General features: G+C 41.5%; 1 protein-coding gene across 1 annotated transcript in view; it reads right to left on the bottom strand.

The window, feature by feature from the left end:
* Positions 1-21,402, bottom strand: part of PLD1 (phospholipase D1) — a 201,959-nt gene extending 180,557 nt beyond the window's left edge. The window contains exon 1 of the mRNA XM_082839881.1: positions 21,308-21,402. The gene's annotated coding sequence lies outside the window, so the exon portion shown is untranslated. The remainder of the gene's footprint in view (positions 1-21,307) is intronic.
* Between the last annotated feature and the right edge of the window lie 5,326 nt (positions 21,403-26,728).

The raw sequence follows: 26,728 nt of genomic DNA, 5'->3' as shown, positions 1-26,728 counted from the left end.
GGAGAAAAGCAGGATACTGGCCCTAGATAGTGAAGGTGTATATCAAAGGAATAATATCAATAAGCCCAGACTTTTGCATCTTCCCATACATAGAGAAGCGCTAAATTCATTAACTTGAGGTGTCTGGTTTTCTTTAATTAACAGTAATCTTTTGATGTTCCGTTTGATGTCCCTTACCTCTTCAGAGTAGTCCCTCAGAGCTAGCTGAGAGGCTATCTTTGGGGCATGAGTCCTCAGTTTTGCCGCCAAATAAAACAGAATGCTCAACTTTTAGGTTGTGTATTTTTTCCAGTCGACAATCAGCAATGGTAGGAAAATGAGTTGGATTGAGATCAAAGTGAACTGATTAGAATGCTGAGGGGTGTGATGCAGAACTAAATGATGAGGGTGTTTTCAGTGAATCACGATCACTTAAACATCCTTTACTAATATAACTCTAAAGCCATTTTTTGCAGCATTAAGCAATGGATCTACACTTTGAAGAAAATCAATACTCTAGTTTGGGCAACAATGTCCTCCAGGCCTACGCTCTGAGAAGAGGCTCCAGGGTGGCTGGTGAGCCCAGAGACCAATTCAGGACCTACTTCCAGCTGAGGGAGTCACCATCCTCTCTGCCCCAGAGCTGTGCTATCTCTCTTGCCCTGCATCAGCTCTGGGGGCTATGGTGAAGAGGACCCCAAAGGCAAAGAAGCCCAGGCCTTATGTGAAGCCATGCCCCTCCCTCCCGGCCCCAGACCCACAGTGGTTGTGAGCCACAACAAAGAAGAGAAATTACATTCATCATTTCTAGTCATTCCTGCTCAAGGAACATATGGTCATTTTAAGTTATGGATAAATTTCATAGCCTTCCTGGAAGGAAGTCATCAGATTAAAGGTCTATGACTCAGTGAATCAACAAATAAATTGAGAAAAAAATCCTGGATGGTATCAGGAGTAGGTGTCCGTCAACACAGGCACTGGTTTGATGGGAAAGGATGAAAGTGAAATGTGCGCTCTGGCTGTGTTAAAATAATTCTAATTACAGTCAATTAAGTGAGGTGCTTATCCTTTATGCTTAACTTGTGCTTAATTACCAGGCAGTATAATAATGACTTCTCAACATGTTCTAAATTAATACTGTATCCTTTATTTGATTGTAACAGAAAATTCTTCACACCTATCTGGCCAGATCTCAATGTCCAGCTCTAGGCATATTACCTGATCTTCTTGGGAACTGACCCATAGGCTAGAGTTTACTTTGCGGTTGAGGGAGTCAGTCATGCTGGTGATAGAGACAGAGTAAAGGGACAAAGTAGGTGATTAAGTAGTTAATCCCATTAGGGGATTGTAAGTAGAAAAATAAGTATGGGAGACCCCTGTAAGTTAATGATCACTCAAGAAAGCAGGTTTGCTTAACCACAAAACCAAGCAGACTTACTTAGCAACAAAACCATGCAACAGAAGTATGAGACATGCCCCAAAACAATAAAACAATGGTGGAAAGAGACCCATATCCTGCCCAGTGAGGTCAGTAAGTTAATGATTCCTAGGACATGCTCCTCTGCACGCACTATAAACAAAAATATAAGGAAAGGTGACATTATATTACACTAAAACCTGAAATGATTTACCATATTTTAGTATATGTTACCGCCTTTTGGCTCATTTCCATTGTGCCATGACGGTCCCAGTTTGACCATGTAGGGACAAGAAAACTCCCCTGCCCGAAGCGGAGAAGGAGCTGATGATAGAAGCCTGATGTCTACTCAAGAAAGAGGAAGAAGGTGGTCTTCTCCCCCTCCCCACTTTTCCTTTGATTATAAAACTGTAGCCCACTAAGATCTGGGCCTCGGCATTCCCTTGCCCGCCCGCTTGTTCTAATAAATCACTTCTTATCTATCACTTTGCCTCTCGCTGAATTCTTTCTGCCCTGAGACATAAAGAACTGGAGCTCCTCCTAGCCCCCCACCCTCTGAGATGCATTTCTGCAGTTTCACTGAGATGGGTCTCACACTCCTTATAGGAGTACTGAGTCCTCCGTGGGGCATCAGAACAGTAGGGCTGCTTGGGGAATCCACCACACACTAAGCCACCAGCAAACACCTGACTCAGAAGCATCTTCCTGGCCCAAATGGTCTCCAAGTATAATTATCTACCCACAACTTCAATAAAAAAAAAAAAAAGAGGCACTTCCCTGTGACTAAAACCACTCCCTAAAGTATTTCTGTGTGTATGAACTGGCACAGAAACAAGAACACTGAAAAGCACTGCACTTTAGAACAAAATTGACTAATGAAATACAAGAGAAAATCTAAAACACTAAGAGAAGTAAAGGGAATGAAATATTTTTAGGATCTTTCTCTCCTCTACTTTAAGTCAGTTCAATGAGCATGTTGGGGTCAGCTATACATTAGACTTTTAAGTGCTTTAAAAAGAGGTGATACTCCCTCTTGTGAGAGCACCAGAATTACAACTAACTGCTAAACAATCATCGACAGGAAGACACTGGAACTCACCAAAAAGATACCCCACACCAAAAGACAAAGGAGAAGCCACAATGAGACGGCAGAAGGTGTGCAATCACAATAAAATCAAATCCCATAACTGCTGGGTGGGTGACTCACAAACTGGAGAACACTTATACCACAGAAGTCCACCCACTGGAGTGAAGGTTCTGAGCCCCACGTCAGGCTTCCCAAGCTGGGGGTCCGGCAACGGGAGGAGGAATTCCTAGAGAATCAGACTTTGAAGGCTAGCGGGATTTGATTGCAGGACTTTGACAGGACTGGGGGAAACAGAGACTCCACCCTTGGAGGGCACACACAAACTAGTGTGTGCATCGGGACCCAGGGGAAGGAGCAGTAACCCCATAGGAGACTGAACCAGACCTACCTGCTAGTGTTGGAGGGTCTCTTGCAGAGTTGAGGTTGGCTGTGTCTCACCGGGAGGACAAGGAAACTGGCAGCAGAAGCTCTGGAAAGCACTCCTTGAGGTGAGCCCTCCCAGAGTCTACGATTAGCCTCACGAAACAGCTGGGGTAGGCTCCAGGGTTGGGTCGCCTCAGGCCAAACAACCAACAGGGAGGGAACCCAGCCCCACCCAACAGCAGGCAAGCGGATTAAAGTTTTACTGAGCTCTGCCCACCAGAGCAACAACCAGCTCTACCCACCACCAGTGCCCCCCATCAGGAAGCTTGCACAAGCCTCTTAGATAGCCTCATCCACCAGAGGGCAGACAGCAGAAGCAAGAAGAACTACAGTTCTGCAGCCTGTGGAAGGAAAACCACATTCACAGGAAGATAGACAAGATGAAAAGGCAGAGCGCTATGTACTAGATGAAGGAACAAGATAAAACCCCAGAAAAACAACGAAGTGAAGTGGAGATAGGAAACCTTCCAGAAAAAGAATTCAGAATAATGATAGTAAAGATGATCCAGGACGTCAGAAAAAGAATGGAGGCAAAGATCGAGAAGATGCAAGAAATGTTTAACAAAGACCTAGAAGAATTATAGAACAGACAAACAGAGATGAACAATACAATAACTGAAATGAAAAAATACACTAGAAGGCATCAGTAGCATAATAACTGAGGCAGAAGAACAGATAAGTGACCTGGAAGACAGAAAGGTGGAATTCACTGCCACGGAACAGAATAAAGAAAAAGGAATGAAAAGAAATGAAGACAGCCTAAGAGACTTCTGGGACAACATTAAATGCAACAACATTCCCATTATAGGGGTCCCAGAAGGAGAAGAGAGAGAGAAAGGATCCGAGAAAACATGTGAAGAGATTATGGTCGAAAACCACATATTTAAAGTGACGAAAGGGAAGAATCTACAACCAAGATTACTCTACCTGGCAAGGATCTCATTCAGAACTGATGGAGAAATCAAAAGCTTTACAGACAAGCAAAAGCTAAGAGAATTCAGCACCACCAAACCAGCTCTACAACAAATGCTAAAGGAACTTCTCTAAGTAGGAAACACAAGAGAAGCAAAGGACAACAAAAACAAACCCAAAACAATTAAGAAAATGGTAATACATTTTTTTTTAATATTTATTTGGTTGCACCAGGTCTTAGTTGTGGCAAGTGGGCTCCTTCAGTTGCGGCTCAAGAGCTCCTTAGTTGCGGCTCACCAGCTCCTTAGTTGCGGCATGCGAACTCTTAGTTGCAGCATGCATGTGGGATCTAGTTCCCTGACCAGGGATTGAACCCAGTCCCCCTGCATTAGGAGCGCAGAGTCCTAATCACTGCGCCACCAGGGAAGTCCTGGTAATACATATTGATAATTACATTAAACGTGAATGGATAAAATGCTCCAACCAAAAGACACAGGTTCACTGAATGGATACAAAAACAAGACCCATATATATGCTGTCTGCAAGAGACCCACTTCAGACCTAGGGACACATACAGACTGAAAGTGAGGGGATGGAAAAAGATATTCCATGCAAATAGAAATCAAAAGAAAGCTGGAATACCAATTCTCATATCAGACAAAATAGACTTTAAAATAAAGACTATTACAAGAGACAAAGAAGGACACTACATAATGATCAAGGGATCAATCCAAGAAGAAGATATAACAATTGTAAATATTTATGCAACCAACACAGGAGCACCTCAATACATAAGGCAAATGCTAACAGCTATTAAAAGAGGAAATCAACAGTAACACAATAATAGTGGGGAACTTTAAGACCTCACTTACACCAATGGACAGATCATCCAAACAGAAAAATAATAAGGAAACACAAGCTTTAAATGACACAATAGACCAGATAGATTTAATTGATATTTATAGGACATTCCATCCAAAAACAGCAGATTACACTTTCTTCTCAAGTGCACACGGAACATTCTCTAGGACAGATCACATCTTGGGTCACAAATCAAGCCTCAGTAAATGTAAGAAAATTGAAATCATATCAAATGTCTTTTCTGACCACAACGCTATGAGATTAGAAATGAATTACAGGGAAAAAAAACGTAAAAAACGCAAACACATGGAGGCTAAACAATACGTTACTAAATAACCAAGAGGTCACTGAAGAAATCAAAGAGGAAATCAAAAAATACCTAGACACAAATGACAATGAAAACACGATGATCCAAAACCTATGGGATGCAGCAAAAACAGTTCCAAGAGGGAAGTTTATAGTGATACACTCCTACCTCAAGAAACAACAAACATCTCAAATAAACAATCTAACCTTACAGCTAAAGGAACTAGAGAAAGAAGAACAAACAAAACCCAAAGTTAGTAGCAGGAAAGAAATCATAAAGATCAGAGCAGAAATAAATGAAATAGAAACAAAGAAAACAATAGCAAAGATCAATAAAACTAAAAGTTGATTCTTGGAGAAGATATACAAAATTGATAAACCATTAGTCATACTCATCAAGAAAATGAGGGAGGGGACTCAAATCAATAAAATTAGAAATGAAAAAGAAGAAGTTACAACAGACTCCGCAGAAATACAAAGCATCCTAAGAGACTACTACAAGCAACTCTATGCCAATAAAATGGACAACCTGGAAGAAATGGACAAATTCTTAGAAAGGTATGACCTTCCAAGACCGAGCCAGGAATAAATAAAAATATGAACAGACCAATCACAAGTAATGAAATTTAAACTGTGATTAAAAATCTTCCAACAAACAAAAGTCCAGGACCAGATGGCTTCACAGGTGAATTCTATCAAACATTTAGAGAAGAGCTAACACCTATCCTTCTCAAACTCTTCCAAAAAATTGCAGAGGAAGAAACACTCCCCAATTCATTCTATGAGGCCACCACCACGCTGACACCAAAACCAGACCAAGATATAAAAAAAGAAAATTACCGACCAATATCACTGATGAAAAAAATGAAAAAATGCAAAACAAAATACTAGCAAACAGAAGCCAACAACACATTAAAAAGATCATATACCATGATCAAGTGGGATTTATCCCAGGGATGCAAGGATTCTTCAATATATGCAAATCAATCAATGTGATACACCATATTAACAAATTGAAGAAGAAAAACCATACGATCATCTCAATAGATGCGGAGAAAGCTTTCGACAAAATTCAACACCCATTTATGATAAAAAATCTCCAGAAAGTGGGCATAGAGGGAACCTACCTCAACATAATAAAGGCCATATACAACAAACTCACAGCCAACATCATTCTCAATGGTGAAAAACTGAAAGCATTTCCTCTGAGATCAGTAACAAGACAAGGATGTCCACTCTCAGCACTATTATTCAACATAGTTTTGGAAGTCCTACCATGGCAATCAGAGAAGAAAAAGAAATAAAAGGAATCCAAATTGGAAAAGAGGAAGTAAAAGTGTCACTGTTTGCAGATGACATGATACTATACACAGAGAATCTTCAAGATGCCACCAGAAAACTACTAGAGCTAATCAATGAATTTGGTAAAGTTGCAGGATACAAAATTAATGCACAGAAATCTCTTGCATTCCTATATACTAATGATGAAAAATCTGAAAGAGAAATTAAGGAAACACTGCCATTTACCATTGCAACAAAAAGAATAAAATACCCAGGAATAAACCTACCTAGGGAGACAAAAGACCTGCATGCAGAAAACTATAAGACACTGATGAAAGAAATTAAAGATGATACCAACAGACGGAGTGATATAACATGTTCTTGGATTGGAAGAATCAATATTGTGAAAATGACTATACTACCCAAAGCAATCTACAGATTCAATGCAATCCCTATCAAATCACTAATGGCATTTTTTACGGAACTAGAACAAAAAATCTTAAAATTTGTATGGAGACACAAAAGACCCCGAATAACCAAAGCAGTCTTGAGGAAAAAAACGGAGCTAGAGGAATCAGACTCCCTGACTTCAGACTATACTACAAAGCTACAGTAATCAAGACAATATGGTACTGGCACAAAAAAAAGAAATATAGATCAATGGAACAGGATAGAATGCCCAGAGATAAACCCACGCACCAATGGTCAACTAATCCATGACAAAGGAGGCAAGGATATACAATGGAGAAAAGAGTCTATTCAATAAGTGGTGCTGGGAAAACTGGACAGCTACATGTAAAAGAATGAAGTGAGAACACTCCCTAACACCATACACAAAAATAAACTCAAAATGGATTCGAGACCTAAATGTAAGACCGGACACTATAAAACTCTTAGAGGAAAACATAGGAAGAACACTCTTTGGCATAAATCACAGCAAGATCTTTTTTGATCCACCTCCTAGAGTAATGGAAATAAAAACAAAAATAAACAAATGGGACCTAATGAAACTGAAAAGTTTTTGCAAAGCAAAAGAAACTACAAACAAGATGAAAAGATAACCCTCAGAATGGGAGAAAATATTTGCAAACAAATCGACGGACAAAAGATTAATCTCCAAAATATATAAACAGCTCATGCAGCTCAATATTAAAAAAACAAACAGGGCTTCCCTGGTGGCACAGTAGTTGAGAGTCCGCCTGCCGATGCAGGGGACGCGGGTTCGTGCCCCGGTCCAGGAAGATCCCACATGCCACAGAGCAGTTAGGCCTGTGAGCCATGGCCACTGGGCCTGCGCGTCTGGAGCCTGTGCTCTGCAACAGGAGAGGCCACAACAGTGAGAGGCCCACGTACTGCAAAAAAAAAGACACATGCACCCCAAAGTTCATTGCAGCACTATTTACAATAGCCAGGACGTGGAAGCAACCTAAATGCCCATCGACAGACGAATGGATAAAGAAGATGTAGTACATACATACAATGGAATATTACTCAGCCATAAAAAGGAACAAAATTGGGTCATTTGTAGAGATGTGGATGAATCTAGAGACTGTCATACAGAGTGAAGTAAGTCAAAAAGAGAAAAACAAATATCATATATTAACACATATATGTGGAACCTAGAAAAATGGTAAAGAGGAACCGGTTTGCAGGGCAGAAATTGAGACACAGAATGTAGAGAACAAACGTATGGACACCAAGGTGAGGAAAGTGGCAGTGGGCTGGTGGTGGTGGGATGAATTGGGAGATTGGGATTGACATGTATACACTAATATGTATAGAATGGATAACTAATAAGAATGTGCTGTATAAAAAAATAAATAAAATAAAATTCAAAAATTCCAAAAAATAAAAGGTGAGATACAAGTTTACATACAGTTTATTAAATTATATGCTTTACTAGAGAAAAAAACTGCACATAGGAGATTGGTTGTAGAAAACAGAAGGCGTAGAAGACTGATGGGGGGATTCCTGTAACAAATCTACCATTTTTCCAGCAGTGAGAAGAATAGTACCTTGAGTAGCATTTTCAAAGTTTCTATTTAAGAAAAATCTGAAGACAAAAAGGACAAAAATTATTCCTAAATCCCTGTACGTTATTATACTTCCTAAGGAGTTTTAGGAAGACAGATGAGTGTAAATCGCCATATAGGTGATCTCAGCAATAATTCAAAGAACTGAGTGCAAACTCAGTACACAATGGGGGGAAGAAATGCCCTTGACCTCTACCACTCCCCCAAAAACATAAATATTTATATCTTAATTTCACTCCTGCAAAAAATAATGGAAACAAAATGATTAAATCCTAAGTAGTAACTTGCTTTTCATTGTCCCAAATAAATAAATGCATAAATAGGACATTTAAAGGAAAAATAGAGGGAAAGATAAATATATGTATATTTATTTTTATATAAATAATTATTACATATCATAACATTATATAGAAAACTATATATATAACTATATATATGAACAATATTTTTTTAACATTTTAAAACAGCAGAATGCTTTTGTTTGAATACAATCTTTAAAAAGCCAAATATAAGTAAATAACATGGTACTGGGTTATAACCCACAGTTTAAGATAAATATCCACGAGTCCATACTGATATATATAAATAATTGAATAAATAAACAAGTGGGGATGAAAAGACAAATCTGCCATGCGGAAGAATTCCAAATCATTTATGCAGCTGCTTGTCCCTACCGAAGAAGTGGAGTATAACTCGCCATCTCAATAGCGTGGGCTGTGCGGAGTGACCTCCTTCCAAAGAGTACAGTATTGGGAGGGGGGGAAAGAGTAACTTCACAGTGGAGGAACCTTCTAAACACTCCTTCAGGCAGGTGATCAAAGTCAACATCACTAGTGATAAGTCATGTTGTTGGTGTGTACTCTTGACATGTGATGAGACCACCTCTATGGTCTTCCTCTCAAAACTCATAACCCCAGTCTATTCATGAGAAAAACATCATGAAAATTCTAATTGATGGACATTCTACATGATACCTATGGGGTACCTAACCAGTACCGCTTTAAACAGTCAAGGTCATCAAAAACATGGAAAATCTGAGCAAGTGTCATAGCCCAGAGGAGCCTAAGGAGACATGATAACTAAATGTAACATGGTATCCTGGATGGGATCCTGGAACAGAAAAAGGACATTAGAGAAAACTGAGGAAATCTGAATAAAGTATGGACTTTAATAATAAGGCATTAGTATTGGTTCTTTATAACAAATGTGCCATCCCAGTGTAAGCTGTTAGTAAGATAGGAAACCATAGTTTACCCTGTATACCATCTTTGCAACTTTTCTATAAATCTTAAACAAAAAGTTTATTTTTAAAAAGGTAAATATACAAAATCATGTTTTTTTAATGAGATGCTTTTATTAACAGTAGAGTTCAGAGAAGCTCCAGAGCCCTGCTCTCTATATCTCTGACCCTGTAGGGACTTCCCTGGTGGTCCAGTGGTTAAGACTCCACACTCCCAATGCAGCCGGTCCGGGTTCGATCCCTAGTCAGGGATCTAGAGCCCGCATGCATACCGCAACTAAAAGATCCCTCATGCTGCAACTGGAGATCTCAAGTGCCACAACTGAGACCCAGTGCAGCCAAATAAATAAGTAAATAAATGTTTTTTGAAAAATCTTTAAAATATATATATCTCTGACCCCACCTGCTGCTCCAATCCTAGCTTGCCTCTCTGAAACCCAGAGCAGTTTGAAATCACTATCATGAAAAACTGGGACAAGTTACCATTACAAAACACCAGCCCATTTCAGGCAGCCTAGCAGCATTGAGCTGCGTGACTTCAGCTGACTGTATTAGACCACAAGCTCTATGTGGGAACCACATCTTAGCCACACAAGCGCATGCTGAGCGCTCTGTTGACAAAACACTCTGCTGACAAACTCACCAGCACCAGCATGAGCAGCACCATTGCAAACACAAGGTGATGGCTTTCACTGCCAGCCCTACTGGCCTTTCTTGGCCACAGATCTGCAAAAATTACTTCCCCATTCGTCAAGTCTGTTCCCTGTGAGATCAGATAGGACAAACCTCTCCAACATGCCCTTCTGGTCTCCTGGAGTCTTACAGAGTGATGCACACTCCCCCTCACCCCCATAACCCCACCCAAACACCACCTCCGGTAGAACTCAAAAAAGGAGGGAAACAGGAGATTCCGAAAATCGATCAGGTTTATTTTATACTACTTTCATGTTTAACTGATCCATTTTATCACAGATTAATCACCCACAGGACAAATGGGTACAGCTGAATCAAGCCCTTACGCTCTCTCTGCAAATGAAAGTTAACATTCACACAGAGAGCAAAAGACTTTGTTTCCCATCAGTTGAGAGTGGCCATTGTTCCAAACGGCAGTAATATCTCAGCAATGAATCTCTGTCATGAAAGTAACATCTGTGGAGTCAGGAAAGAACTATTGCGAAAACAGATGAATCACTTGGGAACCCAGGGTTCACACTAACATCACATACTTATGTAGCAGTTTGGAGAGGCATTCATTTTACAAGTAATTAGTGAGCACACACTACATGCCAGGCAAATCCTAGCTCTCATGGAGCTTATGTTCTTATGTAGGAAACTCAATATTTAAGAAAACAAGACATGAAGAAAAATTCATAGTGATAAGTGCTGGGGTGAAAATCACCCACGGTAAAATGCTAGGATGATGAGGCTGTGGGCGAGGTAATACGGACGGATCGGGGAGGCAGATTTTACGGTCGGGAAAGACTTGCCAGACAGGTAATATTTGAACTTTTTGTCACTGACCCAAATGTCAAAGAGATGCAAGCCATGCAAAGACTTGGGAGAAGGGTGTTCCCAGCAGAGGGAACGGCACAATGCAAAGGCCCTAAAATGGAACCAGGTTGGTGTGTTCCAGAAACAAAAACCTCCTGACAATCCCCAGAGATGGGCAACTGTAGTTCAGAAAGGTGAAATCTGAGGCCAACGTGGAAGTAAACCCAGCACAGCCAACGGCCCTGCTAGTCTCCAAGCACCACGCAGAGCTGTGTCCTTAGCTGGGAAGCTAGGCCCCAAAAGAACTGAGTGCGGGGAATCAGGCCCTCATCTGAGAAACACGTGCATGGGGCAAAGAGGCAGCCTCTGAAAGCTGTTTCACAGGAAGAGAATTTGAGGCCAAACATAAAAATTAAGACTCCTGTGCAATGTGGCCAGGGCCCAGCAGCCCAAATGACTTGATACTATACAGGGCACATGAGGCCCCAGGGCTGGGCAGCGAGGGCCCACAGGGGCCAAGCAGGTGCACGGGAGGATCGTCAAAACCCAAAGGGAACTTACTATATACTGCACTGAGTCTCCCCACCCCAAGAATCCCAATTGAGTAGGTATGTGACAGACCTGGGAATCTGAAGTTAAATAAGTTCCCAGGTGATTCTGTTTAGCCAGATCTTAGAATGACTGTGATTGGGAGTGAGGAGAGGGCAAGCTTGTCCTGGAGGGGAAAGTTGGGTCTGAAGAATCCTATCTCTACAAACGAACAGAATCAAGGACTGAAGTGATGCAGTAAAAGCATTTGGTATAACTCAGTGTCCATTCATAATTTTAAAAATTATTTAAAAAGAAAAAGGGAAGTAAAATTTTATAGTCTAATAAAGATTATCTAAAAAATGTATAGCTTATATCATTTATGGAGAATTTGAGAGTATTCTCCTAGGAAAAGGAATGAAACAAGATTGACAGCTATTACCACTTATCTTCAATGCCATTATAAATGTCATATTTAATGCAATTAAACAAGGAAAAGAAAAAAATCTTCTACAAGTTGGGAAGAAAAAAAATAAAGTGAATGCAGTTGAAATAAAAAAATATATATATGAAACCAAAACTGTACCAGCTAATAGGAAAATACAGTTAAGAACATTGTGTAACTAGGTGTATTCCTTTCCCTCCAGCCACATCTCCAAATTCAGGAGACATTACCTTTGTTTTCAATATAATGTATTCAGTGTAAGTTTAAAATCTAAACTTAGGCTATATGATGTTTCATAATGTCATGTTTAACATTGGCTCGTGAAATTCCTGAAAATTTAAAACCAGCTCTCAGCATGAGCCAGTTCCTGCGTACCGCTGGCAAAAGCTTTTAAAAAAAACACTCCACTGCCTTTCCTTTCCTTTCCCTCTTCAGGTCTTAGTCTTCTCTTCCCTACAATCAATGTACAGCCTTCACATCTGCTCCTAGGAGCCCCACGGTTCCAGCTGCTGAGGGGCAGCTGGTGCCAGGAGGTGGGCGGGGAGGGGGATGGGAGGAAGCAGCTGGCTCACTGGCCCCATCTAGGACTCATCAAGAATGCCTGTGCTTGGGGTGTTTTACATACTGGGATTTCACACAAGAGCTCATTCAGAAAAGCAGTTCTTGGGGGCAGGGCGGGGAACAGTAACCACAATGTTTTTCTTCAAGTGTGAAAAGTGCTGGTCTAGGTTATTGACACACAGTCTACACGTCCATCCATGATGGTGCAGATATGTGTTACCCACACCCTAATAAAGCTGGTGGTGCCAACGATGCCCTCCTCCAATCTAATGTAAAGCTGAAGAACGTGATGGGAGGGATATTTTTCCAAAACAGCACGTGCTAGTTCACTCTCACCTTGAGAGTGCACTCTATTCTTAATTCTAAATACATTTTTAAAATACACCTCTAGGGCTTCCCTGGTGGCGCAGTGGTTGAGAGTCCGCCTGCCGATGCAGGAGACGCGGGTTCGTGCCCCGGTCCGGGAAGATCCCACATGCCGCGGAGCGGCTGGGCCCGTGAGCCATGGCCGCTGAGCCTGCGCGTCCGGAGCCTGTACTCCGCAACGGGAGAGGCCGCAACAGTGAGAGGCCCGCGTACCGCAAAAAAAAAAAAAAAACACCTCTATACAGGCGCTCCTTGGTAAAGAGCAATGAATCCTGCTTCTACTAAATGCCATCCTATGCTTATAAATTAAGAAAAATCAAATTTTCTACCTAATGTCAAAACACATACCCAAAAAGTATGACTGTCAACGGCATACAGTCCATTCTCCCTAGTTGTAACCAGCTCTGCTGCCAGAAGTCTTCCTACTGCTTCTCATCACTGGGGTCTCATGGAATGTCATTCCCACTCAAGAATTCCTCCTGGGCAAAATTAATTTCTCCCTCGTCCACATTCCCATAGGGCCCCACCTCCATGTCTCCTCCAGCAGTGATTCCAGTTTGCTTGGTTATTTATGGCTGTCACTCCTGCTGGATTTGGGGTGGAGCAGGGAGGGCGATGTGAAAGAGGGGAACCTAAAATTTACTGTGTCATTTCTATGTTCTAGGCTCTACGCTAAATGCTTTACAGGCATCGTTTCCTGTAGTCCTCACAATAATCCTATGAGATAGGTACTATTTTTATCCCAATTCTACAGATAGGTATAGGGGATTTTTTTTTTTTTTTTGCAGTACGCAGGCCTCTCACTGTTGTGGCCTCTCCCGTTGCGGAGCACAGGCTCCGGACGCGCGGGCTCAGCGGCCATGGCTCATGGGCCCAGCCGCTGCGCGGCATGTGGGATCTTCCCGGACCGGGGCACGAACCCGTGTCCCCTGCATCGGCAGGCGGACTCTCAACCACTGCGCCACCAGGGAAGCCCGGTATAGGGGATTTTTAAGTTACTTGGCTCGGGCTACATGGCGCTAGAGTCCTCAGGATCTGAATCCTAGCTCTCTGGCTCCTAGGACAAGGCCTGTGGTCACTATTCCTCCTAGTGAGGAACCTGTGCGGCTCAACTGTGCCTTACTGTTATTTACCTTACTTGCTTTACAAGACCCGCTTTGCTTTGTCACTGTCTCATCACCCTGCATTTCCAGCCAAGACACTGGCAGCTTGGGGTTGGGACTGCGGTGAGGTGAGGGTTAGGGTTAAAAATCTTTGCTCTGTGTTCCTAGCTTTGAAATATTTAGCATCTACAATATCCTATCAGGTGATTTTTTTTTTTCCTTAGGATAATAGGATTCTGGAACGTGCATCTCAGTCCACTGCTACCTCCCCAATATCCTTACTTCAAAGGACTCTTTCATCAGAATTTAGGTAGAAAACACTGCAGGAAAAGGACAATAAAATGAGTACAGCTGCTAATTCAAAATGCCACAGACTGTCCACTCCACATCTATAAATTTATTTCTAAAAATAGTTAAATGGCACAGCAGAACAAATAAGTAGAACATTCACTATGAAAACCTTCTTTTCGGGAAATATTTACATATTTTGAATAATGAACCACACCATCTTGCTTTATCCTTTAAATGCACCCTTTGATTCTGCTCACACTTATTGAACACTACAATGGACAGCGGCAAAAACACAGTCTGTGACCTCTCACAAGGAAGATGGGTGATAAAATAATTGCAAACCCAGTGATTCTAATATTATGCTATATGTAAAATTCATTCATATAAAACTAGTGTAAACAAAAACAAACTAGGTTGGTAGGAAGATCCTAAGCAGGGGCTAAAAGTTCCCTGGTATCTCCCTGTCCACATGCTTTGTTAATTAGCAATAGTTTTAAGCAAAAGTAAGATCACTTCAAGATAAAGACCTGAATGTAAGACCTGAAACTGTAAAATTCCTAGAAAAAAAACATAGGCAGTATGCTCTTTTTTTTTTCTTTTTTTTTGTGGTACGCGGGCCTCTCACTCTTGTGGCCTCTCCCGTTGCGGAGCACAGGCTCCGGATGAGCAGGCCCAGCGGCCATGGCTCACGGGACCAGCCGCTCCGCGGCATCTGGAATCTTCCTGGACCGGGGCACGAACCCGTGTCCCCTGCATCGGCAGGCGGACTCTCAACCACTGCGCCACCAGGGAAGCCCGGACAGTATGCTCTTTGACAATGGTCTTAGCAATATCTTTTGGGCTATGTCTCCTCAGGCAAGGGAAACAAAAGCAAAAATAAACAAGTGAGACGACATCAAACCAAAAAGCTTCTGAACAGCAAACGAAGCCATCAACAAAACGAAAAGACAACCTACTAAGTGGGAGAAGATATTTGCAAATCATATATTCAATAAGGGGTTAATAATTCGAAATATATAAAGAACACATATAATTCAACAACAAAAAAACAAATGACCCAGTTTAAAAATGAGCAGAGGAGATGAATAAACATTTTTCCAAGAAGACATACAGATGGCCAACAGGCACATGAAAAGATGTTCAACATCACTAATTATTAGGGAAATCCAAATCAAAACCACAATGAGATATCACCTCATGCCTGTTAGAATGGCTATTATCAAAAAGGCAAGCAATAACAAGTGTTGGTGAAGATGTGGAGAAAAGGGAACCCTCAGTGTACTTTTGGTGGGACTGTAAATTGGTGCAGCCACTTTGGAAAACAGTGTGGAGGTTCCTCAAAAAATTAAGACTAGAACTAACTACCATATGATCCAGCTATCCCATTTATGGGTGTTTATCCAAAGAATACAAAACACTAATTTAAAAAGGTATATGCACCCTATGTTCATTGCAGCATTATTTATAATAGCCAAGATATGAAAACAACCAAAGTGCCCATCAATGAATGAATGGATAAAAAAGATGTGGTATATACAATGGAATATAACTCAGCCATAAAAAAGATGAAATCTCGCCATTTGCACAATATAAATGGACCTTGAGGGTATTATGCTAAGTGAAATAAGTCAGAGAAAAACAAATACTATATGATTTCACTCATTTGTGGAATATTAAAAAAAAAAAAAAACAAAAGAGCAAAAAAAAGAACAAACCTACCAAAGCAAACCAAACACGTAGATACAGAGAACAGAGCAGTGGTTGCCAGAGGGGAAGGGCCAGGCTTTGATGGGGGAGGGTGAAATGGGTAAAGGGGGTCAACTCTATGGAGACAAATGGAAACAAAATGTTGGTGGCTGTAGTGTATACAGAAGTAGAAATATACTGTTGTACACATGAAACTTACATAACGTTATAAATCTATGTAACCTCAATAAAAAATAATAAATAATCACTTCAAGATAAACCAAAGAAAAGATAATTCTCAACTACATTTGACATTTCAAAGGGCACTGTTAAGAGGAACCACACGGAAGCCCGGGCTTGTGTAAAGAGCTGACGAAGGTTTCAGCACCCTGTCTTCGCCTGTGCTGGCTCCTCTCTCCCTCTCCACCACCTTCCCTTGTCCATGTTTATTCCTTATTCCCCTTCGTCCAAATGTAACTTACTCTCTGCAAAAGACGACTTTGAAAAAAATCACTGTTGAATATTGAACTTGATTTTCCTGTCCTTAATATAAAGTTTGGCAGTTTATGCCCTTAGAAGTCTCTCCCTCTCTCAACAAAAGAGCCACAACCAAAGTTATTTTTATTTCCATGTTGCTCTTGGCTCATTTTCTTTTGTGCGTCAGAGGCTTTCAAAAGGTTCCCGACTCTAGATCCAAAAAGCTCAAAAAATGATTGAGTACAGGATAAAATATTCCTCTCATCCAGAGGGGAGCCTGAGGTCATAGGTAGGCATCACCAGCAGCTGGGGAAAGACTCTGGGGTTCTGAAGCCCTGAGCAGCAAGACTTTTCAGGACCCACAGTCGCCCACAAGCTTCTGCTCCATCTGCCCGGAACATAACCCAGGACTTTATTTAGCAGATTGGCTCTGGAATGGTCATAATGATTATTAAAATGTTGAAGAGTTTCCCCACGACTGGCAAATACTGCCCCCCACCAAAATACACACCTTGGCCTCCCCAGGTCCTCTCAGGAGCCCTGTCCCAAACTCCTTACAATCAAGAGGCAAGGAGACCAGTAGAAAGTCTCCAGGACCCTCCCCCAGTGCTCACAGAGCTGGACATAACCACACTCCACTTTAATTTCCTCTACTGAAAAATAAGGGCATTGAACTGATTCTCTGAGTTGTACTTTGATTGCAATTATGTCAAATTATTTATCCCTGAGGACAAGGACAAGATAGGAATATAACAGTATGAAAAAAGTTCATCTGTTAGGAGGGTGGAATCTCGGGTTATATTTTTCTGATGAGACAGCAGTGCCAAAACCCTGGGTTCAGGATGCCTGGGATGGAATCCCAGGTCTGCCATGGGCTAGTTGTATAATCTCGCTGTGCCTCAAATTATCTCATCTATAAAATGGGGATGGTAGGACTATTACCTACTTCACAGGGTTGTTTTGAGAATAAAATGTATTCATGTTTGTAAATCGCTTAGAATAGTACCTAGCGCACAGTAACACCTTTAAGTGTTGATTAAATAAGCAAATCATGTTATTCTGTCCCAGAATATTTGTTCAATAAATTCAAAAATTAAGCAACTTTCACAACACAAAGGAAAAAAATAACTGTGACAGTATGAAACACTTACATATCCATATACTGTTGTTTAATAACCCAGCACTAAAACATCTGAGATCCAGATTTTACACTGTACTGTGTGCATTTAGGGAAACTAACACATTGGAAGGCATTTCCACTGCAGCATGAGATATGATTTGTACCACTCCTTTTCTAATCAGAAATGTCACAGGCTTATGGGAAATTTAGGTTACAAGTTTCTCATTTTAACCCTGCAAAAACATTTACCCATACCCTGGTGGGAGAATACATTTTATTTTGTGGTGCTAAGACTTAAAGGATTATAAACATAAACCAGGCCTCGTACAGCTACAGCTTCTCTCGCGGACACAATGACTCAAACTAAGAGTTTAAAGGGCCATATCTTATGTGCTGGGTCCTCTGGCATCAATCTTTAAAAACACCTACAGTGGAAAAGAAACTGCTACACCTAGCAGCTAGCTTGATCAAAACTCCTTTTAGAGGACTTCCCTGGTGGCGCGGTGGTTAAGAATCTGCCTGCCAATGCAGGGGACACAGATCCCTGGTCTGGGAAGATCCCACATGCCGCAGAGCAACTAAGCCCATGCGCCACATCTACTGAGCCTGCACTCTAGAGCCCACGAGTCACAACTACTGAGCCTGCATGCCACAACTACTGAAGCAAGCACGCTTAGAGCCCGAGCTCCAAAACAAGAGAAGCCACAGCAATGAGAAGCCCTAGCACCTCAACGAAGAGTAGCCCCCACTCGCCACAACTAGAGAAAGCCCAAGCGCAGCAACAAAGACCCAATGCAGCCAAAATTAAATAAATAAATAAATTTATATTTAAAAAAGAACATTAAAAAAAAAAGCAAACTCCTTTTAGTTACTAAAAGGCTGCCACAACCTGAGCTCAAGCATAATTTAGAAACATGCTACTGCACTGCTAAGGAGACAAAAGTATTTCATTTTTCTGTTAGAGATTAAGGAGAGGAAACTATCAACAATAACTCCAGGGAATTCCCTGGTGGTCCAGTGGTTAAGACTCAGAGCTCTCACTGCCCAGGGTGCGGGTTCAACCCCTGGTCTGGAAACTAAGATCCCACAAGCTGCCCGGTGTGGCCCAAAAAAACCAAAATCAAAACAAAACCAAAAAAGTCCCTTATGTGTTTCTCCCACTTAATAGCTAAACCTCACAGTACCTTTACACACAAATTTAAATAGCTCACGAGTTTATCCTCATAGAGTAATGTATTAGACCTTTCCTGATGGAGGTAAGATTTACTAAACACAGTCTGGCTACAGCTTTTCAATTTTCTTCTTTAAAAGTGAATTTCTCTAAAGCTATGAGAAGGAACTCAAACTTTGCTTAGTGAGAAAACTAAAGCTTGAATTACAATCATTATCATTAAAATGTTATTAAAACACTAAAAAAAATGAAAAGAGTTTTGTGGAGGGATAGTGGCAATGGTAACACAATAATATGAAAGTACTTAATGACACTAAACATTATACCAAAAAATAGTTAAAATGAGGACTTCCCTGGTGGCGCAGTGGTTAGGAATCCGCCTGCCAATGCAGTGGACACAGGTTTGAGCCCTGGTCTGGGAAGATCCCACAAGTCGTGGAGCAGCTGGGCCCCTGCGTCACAACTACTGAGACTGCGCTCTGGTGCCCGCGAGCCACAACTGTTGAGCCCGTGTGTCTAGAGCCCGTGCTCCGCAACAGAAGAAGCCACCGCAGTGAAGAGTGGACCCCACTCTCCACAACTGAGAGGGCCCATGAGCAGCAATGAAGACCCAAGGCAACCAAGAATAAATAAACAAATTTATTTAAAAAAAAAAAGTTAAAATGACAAATTTTATGTTATGTGTATCTTAGCACAATAAAAATAAAGTGAAATAAAATAACTAAAATACCCTGTAAGGGCTTCCCTGGTGGCGCAGTGGTTGAGAGTCCGCCTGGCGATGCAGGGGAAAATGGGTTCGTGCCCCGGTCTGGGAAGATGCCACATGCCGCGGCTGGGCCCGTGAGCCATGGCCGCTGAGCCTGCGCGTCTGGAGCCTGTGCTCCGCAAAGGGAGAGGCCACAACAGTGAGAGGCCCCCGTACCACAAAAAAGAAAAAAAACAAAGAAAAAACAAAAAAAACAACAACCCTGTAAGACTTAAAGGTAAATGAAATTTATAACAAATGATTTTCAATTAAGAAACACATATTTAGTAATCAGACAACTTCTAAGGAGCAGGGTCCCCCACGACCTAGCTGAAAGTGCATCAACAAACCTAAATGAGTGTTAGACAGCACTTCTCGCCATGGTCCACAAATATTCTGACATCAGGAACAAACATGGTGAAGACACACTTTCCTCAAAGCCATAACTACTCACACTTTTCATATGGATTGTGAGTTACACTAGATCCTGAAAAGACAGGCTGGGAGCTCAGACAATTAGTGAAAAGATCCTCAAACAACATTTAAAGGCTGTGTACAAACTCAAGCTAAAAGCCTGTGTACAATTCACTTGTATGTATGTTATAACAAAACATTTAATACTATTAAAAATTTAATAAGAATTTAAGAAATTCTTATTCAAATAGGCAGTGTGTAATTGTGGAGCCTGTTAATAGTTCAAGCTGTAGATTCTTTCCATTCTTTACACTTTCACTGCACCACCATTAACTGGCCATTTAACACAGCACAGAGGACTCTGGACACCTGGTCTCCCCAAAGCCCTGAGAAAGCACTCAAAGGGCGATCTAAACTGTAACAGGCAGGCCTGGCAGATAAAGTTAAGGGAACTCCTCATTCTGGGGAAAAACCTAGCGATAATCAAATGCAGAAACCCTTATGATCAGTAAGAATCTACTTGCGTTTAGTACTTCACAGAGGAAGTAAAGAAGGCAATAATCGGAGACTAGGAGAGGGAGCAAATATAGGCGTGGCGGTAGCTCTGGACTGATTCTACAAGGGTAGTTCTGAAGGGCTTAACAAAATCCTATTCAAGGCTTGGAGCACCACGCTCTTGGATCTGAGACCTAAGTCCCACATACCTGGAGCTGGAGCGAGAAAAACAAGTCCCTTCACACACGCCCAGCTCCTTGCCCCCCACCTTGCCCTGCCCGACCCGGCGTCATCACTTCGTGGGCCCCGCAGCGGGCAGCTGTGTGGCCACACGCCCGGGACCGTTCATCTGGCGGGCTCGGCTCCAAGCCTCGGAACGCAGCACTTCCTGGTTGGTCCGGGATGCTGGTCCCATCGCGCCCGCCATCCCGGTCATCCCATGGCGCACGCGAACCCTCGGGCGCCCGAGATGACCTGGGGTCACCGGACACACTGTACTGGGGGCCCCCGCGGCGAGGGAGATGGGCACATCCTGCAGAGGACGCCCCCAACTTCGGCCCGGAGCCAGCGCGGCTCTGCGCGCCACACAGCCGCCCGCCCCGGCAAGAGTGAGCGCCGAAGTTGTCAGCGTCGACTCTGCAGGAACCCGGGACGAAGGCGTGCACAGGAGGACCCCGGAGGCTGCCAGGGAGGCCGCTCCCGCGAGGCCGCACGAAGCTGGCGCCCGCCGCCGACGCCACTGCCAAGGTTCCGTCCAAGTTGGGCGGGGAGCGGCCAGCTGCCCGAGGCTGGCGGGAGGAGGGACGGAGCGCGAGCGCAGCGGAAACCGCCTCCCGCGGGAGCTCTGCGCGCCCCAGCCGCGGCGCGGCTCCTACCTGTGGGGCGAGGGCGGCCGGCCGCGGGAACCTGCGCGGTGGCGGCGGATTCTTGGGGCTCGGGCGCAGCTGGCACCACTGGAGGCGGGGGAGGAGGGAAGGAAGGAGGGCCTGAGTGAGGACCGCGCCGTCTCCCGGAACTCGGCGCCGGGATTCGCGCTGGCCCGGCAGGGGTGGGGCGAGGCGGTGTCGGTCAGGATGCGTCGCGGCGCAAGCGGGCCGCCATCGCTGGGCAGGAGGTCTCAGGCCGCTGGGCCTCTCTCCTGGTCCCTATTTCTGATTCTCTCTTCTCCCAGAGTTTCAGAACTCAACTGCGTTAACCTAGGGAACGTTCACTAGCATTTTTATTATTATTTTCAGGTACTCTTGAGCCGCCAAGGGCCCAGACACTGTTGTAGGAGCTTTGCCTAGATTATCTTATCCTCGTCTATCGCAGCTGGTAGCCAGAATTGGTCTATTTTACAAGTAGGGGAGAAGAGCCAAAAAGTGTAGTAACTTGCCTGAGGTGACGCAATTAAGAAGTAGGAGCTTCGTTGATGTCATCCATAAGGTTTCTTCCAACTCCCTGGCGGTAGGTGTTATCACTAATTTACAAGCAAAGGAAACTGGAAACTGAGACTCAGAAAAGTGACGTAACCAGCCTAAGGTCACCCAGTCAAGAACGTAGGAGACTAGAATTTGTGTCTTGATGTCTGAAACTCAAGCTGGGTATAATTCAGAAATCTTAGTATAAAATAATAAACCAGGAGTAAACCATGGAAAATTTCCCATTCCACCCACGGAACTGTCCAAATAAAGCGATTTTGATGTCCACTTAGAACAAAGTCTTAAGAAAAAGAAAGAACCAGTTGTCATGTGGCTTGACTAGCAGCCATTTTGGAATATAGCTTTGAATATATGCCACCCTAACCTCATTACATAGTGTTGCTTTCTGCCAAAGCCAAAGGAAGCTATTGCCTCCACATACCCCAAACTGTTAATAATGATGGCTTCTTTAAAGCACTTAGTGGATACTGCGCGGCCGAGACTGGCTGAGTTACATAATGTCTTACTGCACACGTGTGACTACATGAAGTGAAAAATATGATATTCCAGTCCAAAGTAGGGTAGGAGAAGTGAAATTATACTGTAGTCTGGAACTCTGTTTTCCTGTAACCTATAGTTGCTCAGCTCTCCCTGGACTACATTTTTCCCTCTTGAGCACATCTTTTCCTAATGATAGACGAGTCACACTGCCTTCACTCTTTCCTTGTTGACAGAAATGATTGGTGTCTTTTGAATCCTATGATACTGACAGAACTTTACAGTTAAACACATGGCCCTCTGAGCAAGCAGAGTATTGCCTAAGAGGACTTTGGCAAGTGTAAGACAAGCATGTTACCAAAAGGCTGAATACCCTTTCCTCCCCTTATTTCTCAAGTTTTATTAGTCACAGATGATTTGATAAGTATTATACGCACAAGTAATGCACTCTTACAAGCTTGTCTTTAGAAATTATAACACTTTTGATTGGGAACCAGCAGGCTATAAAATTGCATCCCAAATTCGAAGTGTCATCATTAAAACATTTGGCAATAGGTTTTTCTATTAACTATAATAAGAAATAAAATTATTTAAGTGCCCTCACAGTAATTGAATTTCTGCTTCCCTGAGCTAGAGGAATAAAATAGAAAAAGGCCATACGTTGTTTAGAGATAAACTTAAGCTATGGACTGTCAAATATAAGTTTTATATATAGTATGATTCTTTATGTGATTATTTCTATTGTCCTGAGAGATTTGCTGACGGTTGGTTGTTGTTTTTCCAAATCTTGCGTATCTTCAGAGATGTCAAGAAAGAAACGACTGTGGAATCCTGTTATAAATCCATCTGGATACATATTTGACATTTTTATCACACAAGTGGTATTCTAAATCCTCTTCAATTTTTATCTTTTCTTCTCAGTATAAAAGTAATATATGCCCATTTTATAATTTTTACATTTATATTTTACAAAAATACAAGGTTTTGGAGACTACAGAAAATAATTTTTTAAATTAAAATCACCTATATTTTCCCCCTCCACACATACCCATTATTAACATTTTGTTTTATTTCCTTTTTGTTTTCTATACATAAAGATTTGTTACAAAATTAAATTAACACCACCTGTACAAACAATGTTGAATCCTGTTTATCTCACTGAATATTTATAAATTGAGTATTTTTTTACCATCGCTAAATTAAAAAAAAATTTAGTGGTTGAAGAATATTCTAATTATTTACTTATCTGCTCATCTATTGGTGGCTTTTAGAATGTTTCCAGACTTACTGGAAGTTTTAAGTCATTCAGGAATGAACACTGTGAATACCCATCTTTGTTGAGAATAGGGACCTAAGAATGGAACTACTGGATCAATATTTATAAACATTTTTGAAACTCTGTGAGATGCTGCAAAAATACCTTCCAATATTAAGTATAATCTTGCTTATAATTTGGAAATGTGATGGACCAAAGTCATATCTTGTTTTAATCAGCATTTCTTCAATAATCAATAACGATGAAAACTTTTTTCATGTTTATTATTTGTACAATTTACTGAGAATGATCTATTCATATCTATTGCCTGTTTTTTCCTATGTGATATTATTGCTGCTCTTGTTAATTTACATTAATGCTTTTAATAGAAACATTATTTATATATGTATTATCTATAGAATAAATAAAATTTACATACCAGTGTCCTCCCCCAGATTTTATCTTGTGGTATATTTTATATGTACGCTGCTGTCCAGATCATCTAGGTCATTTTTGGATACCCAGCATCCGTCATCTCTTCTAATAATTCCATTTTCTTATAGAGAATTATCTCTACCCAAATGTGTATAGTCTCAGCAAAAGGATAATTTGAGGCAGCAATCTCCAAGACAAAAGGCAGATCCTTCCTCTCTGTTCCCACCATCAGTTCATTTATCCTGTAGGTCAGGTGGACTGAATCCCAAGGAATGAGAGAGTGGGTAGTGTCTGGGGTTGGGCTCACTGGACAGAGGCAGTAGCAGCTTCAGCAGCAGCTTTACCCTGACCAGGGTGGCCCAGTCAGAGACGATTCCCCACTTCCTGATTTGTTTGTTTTTAACCTTATGGCACTTCCTTTGTCACTATTGGTTCCAGTCTTGTCTCCCAGCCTTGCCTTGAGTCTTTGAGCCCCTGGGGCCCTTTTCCTTCAGATAGCAAGAGTCTGCATCCATTGCTTGTCTCTTGATAACCCTCACTAACATAACTTGTGTGACTTCTATATCATTCCATCCACCTAACAGTCCCCTGATTAGCACTTCATTTATTCGTTATGAATCCTAATTAACTAATCACAGTACACATGCTACTCTGGAAACTCAGAGTATGAAGCAGGATATTTTATCCTCAGTCACCTGCTGACATAAATCATTTTAGCCATCATAACACTGATGGAATGAAAGATGAGAATAATGTGATTATCAAGGCTTAAAAAAAAAAAATGACAGTGGTTAGGACCAGGACTCTCAAGAGAGAACGAGGAACAGAGTGGATATTGCTAAAGTGTACAGAAGCATTGTAACTCTCGATCTTCATTTTAGCTTCCTGCGGACCATTCATCCATTTCATGATTTCTCCCAAAAACACTCAGTTTGTGGGCTGTCTACCATGTGACTCTTTAAAAAGGGGCCGCACTGATGCCTACAACCGGAGCTGAAACATCAGAGGTAATCTTCTCAGTTACCCTTAGCCAGTCCCTTTGAAGTGTTTTCATATCCAAAGACCCAAAAGGATCCAACTGCCCTAACTGTCAGTAGGCAAGTCTAAAACCTTGTTTAAAATATCTTTATATCTTCAATGTTTATATATCTTTTAAAATTGTATTCATTTTCATGGATTTGTACATTTATAAAAGTAGCATGATTATTAAATGAGAAAACATGCAAAATCATTTAAAAGAGTGAATATTTGTTTAGCATGATACAATTGTATGTCAGTTGGTTGCTACAATTGTATTCAAGTAACTATAAAAGCAACTGTAATCAGTTCCCCCCAAATCCATAAATTGCACAGTAAAAAAATGATATCAAGGAAGTATTGCTTTGTGACTCCATAATAAAGAAAAACATGTTTTTCAAAGCTAACGTGTTTTATACAAACATATCTATGTATTTTTAACTTTTAAACTTAACATCAAGTATAAAGTTTCATTCATTCATACATTATAAAAAACCACTATGTTGCAGGTACTGTTTTAGTAGCTGCAACATAGTGGGTTTTTATAATGTTAAGTTTAAAAGAAGGTACTACATGAATAAGACAAATGAAGCGTCTGCTTTTCTGTAGGAGGACAGACTGAAATATGTAGGAGATGAAAGGTACTATGAAGAAATATAAACCAGGGTAAAGGAAAAGACAAGGGCTTCCAGAATGAGGTTCAGGGAAGCTGACAGAGAAAAGCCTTATCAGGCTTCTCTGATAAGGTGACACCAGAGCAGAAGAAAAGAAGCAAATCTTGCAGATGTCTGGAGGAAGAGCATCAACCTCATGGTTGTACAAAGGCCATGAAGTAGAAATATATTTGATATTTTCCAGGGAAGAGTAAGGAGGCAAAGGTGAATTGAGTGGCGTGAGCAGGGAGAAAAATGATAGAAAATGGAGTCAGAGGGGTGGCAGGGTGCAAGTTCCTAAGAGGAAGGGGTTTGAATTGAATGTTTTGTGTCTTACTTTATTGAAGTATAGTTGATTTACAATGTCATGTTAGTTTCAGGTATACAGCATAGTGATGCATATATATATATATATATATTCTATGTATATTCAGATATATATATATTCTACATATATTCATATATATATATATATATATTCTTTTTCAGATTCTTTTCTCATATAGGCCATTACAGAGTACTAAGTAGAGTTCCCTGTGCTATACAGTAGGTCCTTGTTGCTTATCTATTTTATATATAGTAGTGTGTATATGTGGAATTTAATGTTGATTGATACGAAAATCTTGAGGCGGAAGAGGAACACAGTGCGACTTTTGTTTTAGAAGGAGCACACCTACTGCCATCTGGAGACTAGACTGCGTGGGGGTGAGGATAGAAGCATGAAGACCAAGGAGCAGTTCAAGGAAGGATGGACTGGAGTGAGAGTCATGGAGGTGTTGGAAGGGATCAGATTCTGCATCTTGGTGTAGATAGGAAAGAAACCAATATTCAGGAAAACCAAGGAAGGAAAACCAGATACTAAGGAGGAGCTTTACTCGACAAGGGCATTAGTTATTTCCTGACCATACAAAATTCCTGGGGAGATGAATTAGTGAAGGCATCAGTGGTGTCCAATTAGTAGCATTATTGCTGCATTTTTTTCAGTTTATTTTATTTTTTACAAAATTATATTACAGTATAGTTGATTTCCAATGTTGT

This window comes from Leucopleurus acutus (genome assembly GCF_964270905.1).
Source record: "Leucopleurus acutus genome assembly, chromosome: 5".
NCBI classification, from domain to species: domain Eukaryota; kingdom Metazoa; phylum Chordata; class Mammalia; order Artiodactyla; family Delphinidae; genus Leucopleurus; species Leucopleurus acutus.
Note: the sequence above shows the minus strand (reverse complement) of the source record. Positions and strands in the feature narration are given on the sequence as shown.